We start from the raw sequence: 7,720 nt of genomic DNA, 5'->3' as shown, positions 1-7,720 counted from the left end.
AGCTGTTGCATTGTGGTAAACTGTGGTCAATGACATGAGACAAAGTGTATGTGAACTGCTATATGGAAAGTGAATTTGCTCTGTAAATCTTCACCCAAATCACACACACACACACATACACACACACACAAAAGGACAGGGAATGGAGGGACTGTAGTATTAAAAAATGTCAATGCTGTGAAACACAAAAATAGTCTGTAGAACTCTAAGCTAAAGAGATGTGATAGCTAATTGCCACACATGACCCTAGACTGGATCCTGCACTAGAGAGTAAAAAAGTATTATAAAGAAGTTTAGTGGGTCGCTGATAAATTTGGAATCTAGATGGTATAGTAAATAAGGTATTTTATCAATATTAAATTTAAGGAGGCTGATAACTATACTTTAGTTATATGAGAACCACATATTGTGTTATGTAGTGTTACAGGCAGTGAGACTACACACTGATGTATTCAAGGATAAAGGGCAATGATACATGCAACTTACTCTCATGTTTTAGGGAAAAAAAAGAATATGAATAAAATAGAGATCAAGTGATAAAGTAAATGGAACAATATGTTAATAGTAGGTGAATTTTGGATAAAGAATATATAGGAGTTCTTTGTGCTCTTCTTTAAACTTTTTTCTAAGTTTGAAATTATTTGCAGTGAAAAGTTAAAGAAAGAAAAGCAAAAATGCCTAACAATATGTGTAACATGATTATTATTCTTATTTTTTTCTGAAAAATGTCCAGAAAGATTTTGATTTAAAAAAACTAGTTTTTTAAATAGTTATTTCTTCTGGGTGATGCAGTTGGTGGCATAGAGGAAAGGACTTAGACTACTCACTATTTCTTGCTTTTAATAGTGAAGGGTATTTTCTTTGGCATTTTTTGATTTTTCAGATGGAAAATGGTGTTGGCTTCCATTTGTGGTTTGACCAATTACATATTGAGAGTTTTAGTGGTCCTTGAGGAGGACACTTTGCTCTTACCTTTTCAAAACCTACTACTCTTGCCTTTTTAAAACCACAGTAAAGTTCAGTAATTTCTTATAATGTTAAGTAGAAGGAATTATGAGAAATGAGAAAATAATTCTCAGCTATGATGAAAAAATATTTTACTTTCTATAAATGTAAAACAAATAGCTTACTGCCAATAGAGCATGTCTCTGGATTCTTTTGCCATAAGAAAGAGAAATTGCAGTGTGTGTAATCATCTACATACAATTAACTGTGACCATGGCACAGAATTTTACTCTGAGTATGCTGGTTGGTTCATCACAGAACTTAACTTGGAATTTATTAGCAGGGACTTCAGTCACTTAGCAAACTGGTCTAAAACTTGATAGAAAAGAAAAAGTATGTATCTTTAAGTTTCATTTCTTCTGTTTTTCTGAATTCAAGAGTATGTTATTCCATTACATTTACTGATGATAGTCTGAATTTTTGCATCACATGCTTAAGATTTGTAAGCTGTTCATTCTATCTTTTGATTTGTTCCTTGTTTTCAGCATCATTCATCCCACAAATATTATCTTTTTTTGCCTAGTTTTATTTTAATGATCGAAGAGAAAATAAATGAAAATAAAATAAGTGATTTTATTTTAATGATAGAAGATGTTAGATAATAATAAATATGAATAATAATAATAATAAAACCTTGGGAATAAATCTCACTAGGGACACAAAAGACCTGTACAAAGAAAACTACAAAACACTACTTCAAGAAATCATAAGAGATCTACATATATAAATCTCATGGATAGAAAGACTGAACATTGTAAAAATGTTTATACTACCTAAAGCAATCTATACATTCAATGAAATCCCAATCCAGATCCCATCAACACTCTTTGTTGTTGTTGTTATGTGCCATCAAGTCGGACCCAACTCATAGCGACCCCCCTTGGGTTTCTGAGGCAGTATCACTACGGAAGTAGATTGCCCCATCTTCCTTCCAAGGAGTGGCTGGTGAGTTTGAACCGCCAGGCTTCTGATTAGCAGTCAAGTGCCTTAGCCACTATGCTACCAGAGCTCCCTCAACACTCTTTAAGGATATGGAAAAAACAATCACTAATTTTATATGGAAAGGAAAGAGACCTCCGATAAGCAAAGCACTATTGAAGAAGACAGAACTCTGGTGGCAGAGTGCCTAAGGGATTTGACTGCTAACCAGAAGGCTGGTGGTTCAAACCCACCAGCCACTCCTCCGAAGGAAGTTTGGGCAATCTACTTTGTAGTGAAACCACCTCAGAAACCCACGGAGGGGTTGCTTTGAGTTGGATCCGACTTGACGGCAGTGAGTTTGGTTTGGTTTTTGTTTATTGAAGAAGAACAAGTAAGAGGTCTCACATTCCAGGATCTCAAAACCTACTATACAATGACAGGAGTCAAAATAACCTGGTTTTGGTACAACAACAGACATGTAGACCAGTGGGACAGAATTGAGAACCCAGAAATAGATCCATCTACCTAAGGTCACCTGATTTTTGATGAAGGGCTGATATCCTTTACATGGGGAGGAAATGGTCTCTTTTGTTAAAAAACACCAATGGTGCTGGTAAAACTGGATATCCATTTGCAGAAAAATGAAACAAGATCCGTTCCTCACACTGTACATAAAAACTAACTCTGCATGGATCAAAGACTTAAATGTGCACCTAAAACTATAAAGTTCCTCAAGGAAAAACTAGGGGCAAATTTAGGGGCCCTAATTTATGGCTAAGGGAGACCAGGAAGTGAGCTGGCAGTGGTTTGGAACAGCTAAGGAAGAGAAACTTGTCTGTGAGTTTGTCATACTGTGCTGGCTTGAATGTTGCTGTGAGGCTGGAGCTATGCCACTGATGTTTGAAACGCCAGCAAGTTTACCCATGGTGTACAGGTTTCAGCAGAGCTTTCAGATTAGGAGAAACTCAGAAGGAAGGAAGAGGTCATCAACTTCTCAAAGAATTGGCCAGTGAAAACCTTATGAATAGCAGTGAAACATTGTCTGATATATTACTGGAAAACTTTGTGAATAGCCTGAAAACATTGTCTGATATAGTGTCAAAAGATGAGCCCTTCAGGTCAGAGGGCACTCAAGATACAACTGGGGAAGATCTGCCTCCTCAGAGTAGAGCCAACCTTAATGATATGGATAGAGTAGAGCTTTGGGGACCTCCATTTGTAGATGTGGCATGATTCAACATGAGAAGAAACAGCTACAAACATCCATTAATAATTGGAATGTGGAATGTATGAAGTATGAATCTAGGAAAATTGGAAGTTGTCAAAAATTAAAGGGAATGCATAAAGATAGACAGCCTAGGCATTAGTGAACTGAAATGGATGGTTTTGGCCATTTTGAACCAGATGACCATATAATCTCCTATGCCAGGAATAACAAATTGAAGAGGAAAGGTGTAGCATTCATCACCACAAAGAATGTTTCAAGGTCTATCCTGAAGTACAGTGCAGTCAGTGACAGGATAATATCCATATGCATACAAGGAAGACTCAGTTAATATTATTATTCATATTTATACACTACCCACCAAAGCCAAAGATGAGGAAGTTGAAGATTTTTACAACTTCTGCAGTCTGAAATTGACCGAACATGCAATCAAGATGTGTTAACTATCACTGGTGAATGGAATGTAAAAGTTGGAAACAAAGAAGAATCACTGGTAGTTGTAAAACATGGCCTTGGTATTAGAAATAATGTTGGAGATCACATGATAGAATTTTGCAAGACCAACAACTTATTCATTGCAAATACCTTTTTTCAACAACACAAATGGCAGCTATACACATGGAATTCACCAGGTGGAGTACACAGGAATCAGATTGACTACATCTGTAGCAAGAGGCAATGGAAAAGCTCAATATCTTCAGCCAAAATAAAGCCAGGAACTAACTGTGGAACAGACCAGCACTGCTCATATGCAAGTTCAACTTGAAGTTGAAGGCAATTAAAACAAGCCTACAAGAGCCAAAATATGACCTTGATCACATCTCTCCTGAATTTAGAGAACATCTAAAGAGTAGATTTGATGCACTGAAAACCAATGACTGAAAACCAGAGGAATTGGGGGATAACATCAAGAACATCATCTATGAAGAAAGCAAAAGGTCATTAAAAAGACAGGAAAGGAAGAAGAGACCAAAATGGATGTCAGAAGAGACTCTGAAACTTGCCCTTGAGTGGAGAGTAGCTAAAGCAAATGAAAGAAATGACAAAATAAAAGGCTGAACTGAAGATTTCAAAGGGCAGCTTGAGAAGACAAAGTAAACTGTTATAATGAAATGTGCAAAGACATGGAGCTGGAAAGCCAAAAGGGAAGAACATGCTCAGTATTTCTCAAGCTGAAAGATCTGAGGAAAAAATTTAAGCCTTGAGTTGCAATATTAAAAGATTCTATGGGCAACATATTGAATGATGCAAGAAACATCCAAAGAAGATGTAAGAAATACACAGACTCACAATACCAAAAAGAATTAGTTGCTGTTCATCCATTTCAGGAGATGGCATATGGTCAAGAACCAATGGTATTGAAAGAAGAAGTCAAAGCTGTACTGAAGGAATTGGGGAAAAACAAGGCTCCAGGAACTGACAGAATACTCACTGAGATGTTTCAACAAACAGATGCTGCACTGGAGGCACTCACTTGGCTATGACAAAGGATTTGGAAGACAGCTACCTGGCCAACTGACTGGAAGAGATCCATATTTGTACCCATTTCAAAGAAAGGTGATCCCACAGAATATAGAAATTCTCAAACAATATCATTAATATCACACTCAAGTAAAATCATACTGAAGATAATTAAAAAATGGTTGCAGCAGTATATTGACAGAAAACTTCCAGAAATGCAAGCTAGATTCAGAGGAGGATGTGAAATGAGGGTTATCATTTCTGACATCAGATGCATCTTGGCTGAAAGCAAAGAATGCCAGAAAGATGCTTACTTGTGTTTTACTGATTATGCAAAAACATTCGATTGTGTGGATCATAACAAATTATGGATAACATCGAGAAGAATAGGAATTCCAAAACTCTTAATTGTACTCATGAGGAACCTGTACATAGACTAGGAGGTTGTCATTCAAACAGAACAAGAAGATACTCATGGTTTAAAGGGAGTGTGTCAGGATTGTATCCTTTCACCATACTTATTCCATCTGTATGCTGAGCAAATAATCCAAGAAGCTGGACTATATGAAGAAGAATGTGACATCAGGATTGGAAGAAGGCTCATTAAAAACCTACGCTATGAAGATAACACAACTTTGCTTGCTGAAAGTGAGGATGACTTGAAGCACTTACTGATGAAGATTGAAGACTACAGTCTGCAGTACAGATTACACTTTAACAGAAAAAATCTTCACAACTGGATCAATAAGCAGCGTCACAATAAATGGAGAAGAGATTGAAGTTGTTAAAGGCTTCATATTACTTGGTTCTACAATCAACACCAATGGATGCAGCAGTCAAGACATGAGATGATGTATTGCATTGGGCAAATCTGCTGCAAAAGACCTCTTTCAAGTGTTGAAGAGCAAAGATGTCTCCTTGAAGACCAAGGTGCACTTAACCCAAGCCATGGTGTTTTCAATCACCTCATATGCATGTGAGAGCTCGTCAATGAATAAGGAAGACTGAAGAAGAGTTGATTTTTTGAGTTGTGGTGTTGTCAAAGAATACTGAAAGTCCCATGGGCTGCTAAAAGAACTAACAAATCTTTCCTGGAAGAAGTGCAGCCAGAATGCTCCTTGGAAGTAAGAATGGCCAGACTTCGTCTCACCTACTTTGGTCATGTTGTCAGAAAGGACTATTCCCTGGAGAAGGATATCATGCTTGGTAAAGTGTAGGGTCAACGAAAAAGGGGAAGGTCCTCAACAAGACGGATTGACACAGTGGCTGCAATGATGGGCTCAGGTATAGCAAAGATTGTGAGGCTGATACAGGACCGGGCAGTGTTTCATTCTGTCGTCCATAGGGTCACTATGAGTCAGAGATGACTCAATGGCACCTAACAGCAACAATTAATGTCATAAATAGACTGTCAAGAATAACCCAAAATGCTCAAACAACAGAAGATAAACTGGATGAATGAGACGTTCTAAAAATTAAATTTTTATGTGCTTCAAAAGACTTCTCCAAAAGAGTGAAAAGAGAACCTACAGATTGGGAATAAATATTCGGCAAAGACATATCTGACAAACGCCTTATCTCTAAAATTTATACAAAACTCCAACATCTCAACAACAAAAAGACAAACAATCCAATTAAAAAATGGGCTGAAGACATGAATAGACACTTCACCAAAGAGGATATTTAGGTGGCCAACAAACACATGAAGAAATGTTCACAATCATTAGCCATTAGAGAGATGCAGATCAAAACAACAATGAGATACCATCTGGCCCCAGCAGTAATAGCAAAGTTCAACAAGATAGAAAATAAGAAATGTTGGCAAGGATGTGGTGAGATTGGGACTCTTATACAAGGCTGGTAGCACTGTACAATGATACAACCAGTGTGGAAAGCAGTGTGCTGATTCTTCAAAAAGTTGGAATTAGAAATACCATTTGATCTAGCAATCTCATTAGTAGGATATACTGTAAAGAAGTGAGAGGCAGGACAAGAACAGATATATGCACATCTATGTTCATCAAGCACTATTTACAATAGTAAACAATGGAAACAACCTAGGTGTCCATCAACAGAAGACTGGATAACCAAACTATGGTACATACAGACAATGGAATACTATACAACACTAAAGAATAATATAGAATCTGCAAAACACCCCACAGTGTGGATAAACTTCAAGGACATTATGCTGAGTGAAATAAATCAATCACAGGACAAATATTGTATTAGTTCATTATTGTAAGAAGTCAAGGAAAGGTTTATATATGGAAGGTGATTTTCTTTGTTGGTTACCAGGGATAGGAAGGGAGAGGAGGGAACACTGAAAAGACCAAATGAATGTCAGAAGAGACTCTGAAACTTACTTTTGAATGGATAGTAGATAAAGTGAATGCTGAAATAAAAGAACTGAAAAGAATATTTCAAAGAGCAGCTCCAGAAAACAAAGTAAATATTATGATGAAATGAGAAAAGACCTGGAGTTAGAAAACTAAAAGGGAAGAACATGCTCAGCATTTCTCAAGCTGAAAGAACTGAAGAAAACATTCAAGCCTTGAGTTGCAATGTTGAAGGAATCTATAGACAAAACGTTGAACGATGCAGGAAGCATCAAAACAGATGTCACTGTATCAAAAACAATTGGTTGACATCCAACTATTTCAGGAGGTAGTATATGATCAAGAACCAATAGTAGTAAAGGAAGAAGTCCAAGCTGCACAGAAGAAATTGGCAAAAAACAAGGTTCCAGGAATTGATGGAATACTCATTGAGACGTTTCAACAAACAGATGCAGTGCTGGAGGCACTTACTCATTTATATCAAGAAATTTTGTAGAGGGCCCTATACCTCCCAGAGAGCCAGCACCTGAAATTCAGACTTCTAGCCTCCAGAAGATATCTGAGTAACCCCAAGGACACTCTGAACCTGGAAGACTGAAAAGGTGCGACATTCCCTTTGATACTCTTATACCCCACACTCACTTGGTGAACAGAGGTTCGGCCATCCCCCACTCCCACTCACCTTCTGGGCCACAGGAACTCCATCTCTGTATGCTTGGATGGAGCCTGGGTACCCTGCCCTGCCCTCCTCTGATTTTTTTTTTTTTTC

This window comes from Orycteropus afer, unplaced genomic scaffold (genome assembly GCF_000298275.1).
Source record: "Orycteropus afer afer isolate SDZICR_OR568_19922 unplaced genomic scaffold, OryAfe1.0 scaffold00392, whole genome shotgun sequence".
Classification (NCBI taxonomy): domain Eukaryota; kingdom Metazoa; phylum Chordata; class Mammalia; order Tubulidentata; family Orycteropodidae; genus Orycteropus; species Orycteropus afer.
Note: the sequence above shows the minus strand (reverse complement) of the source record.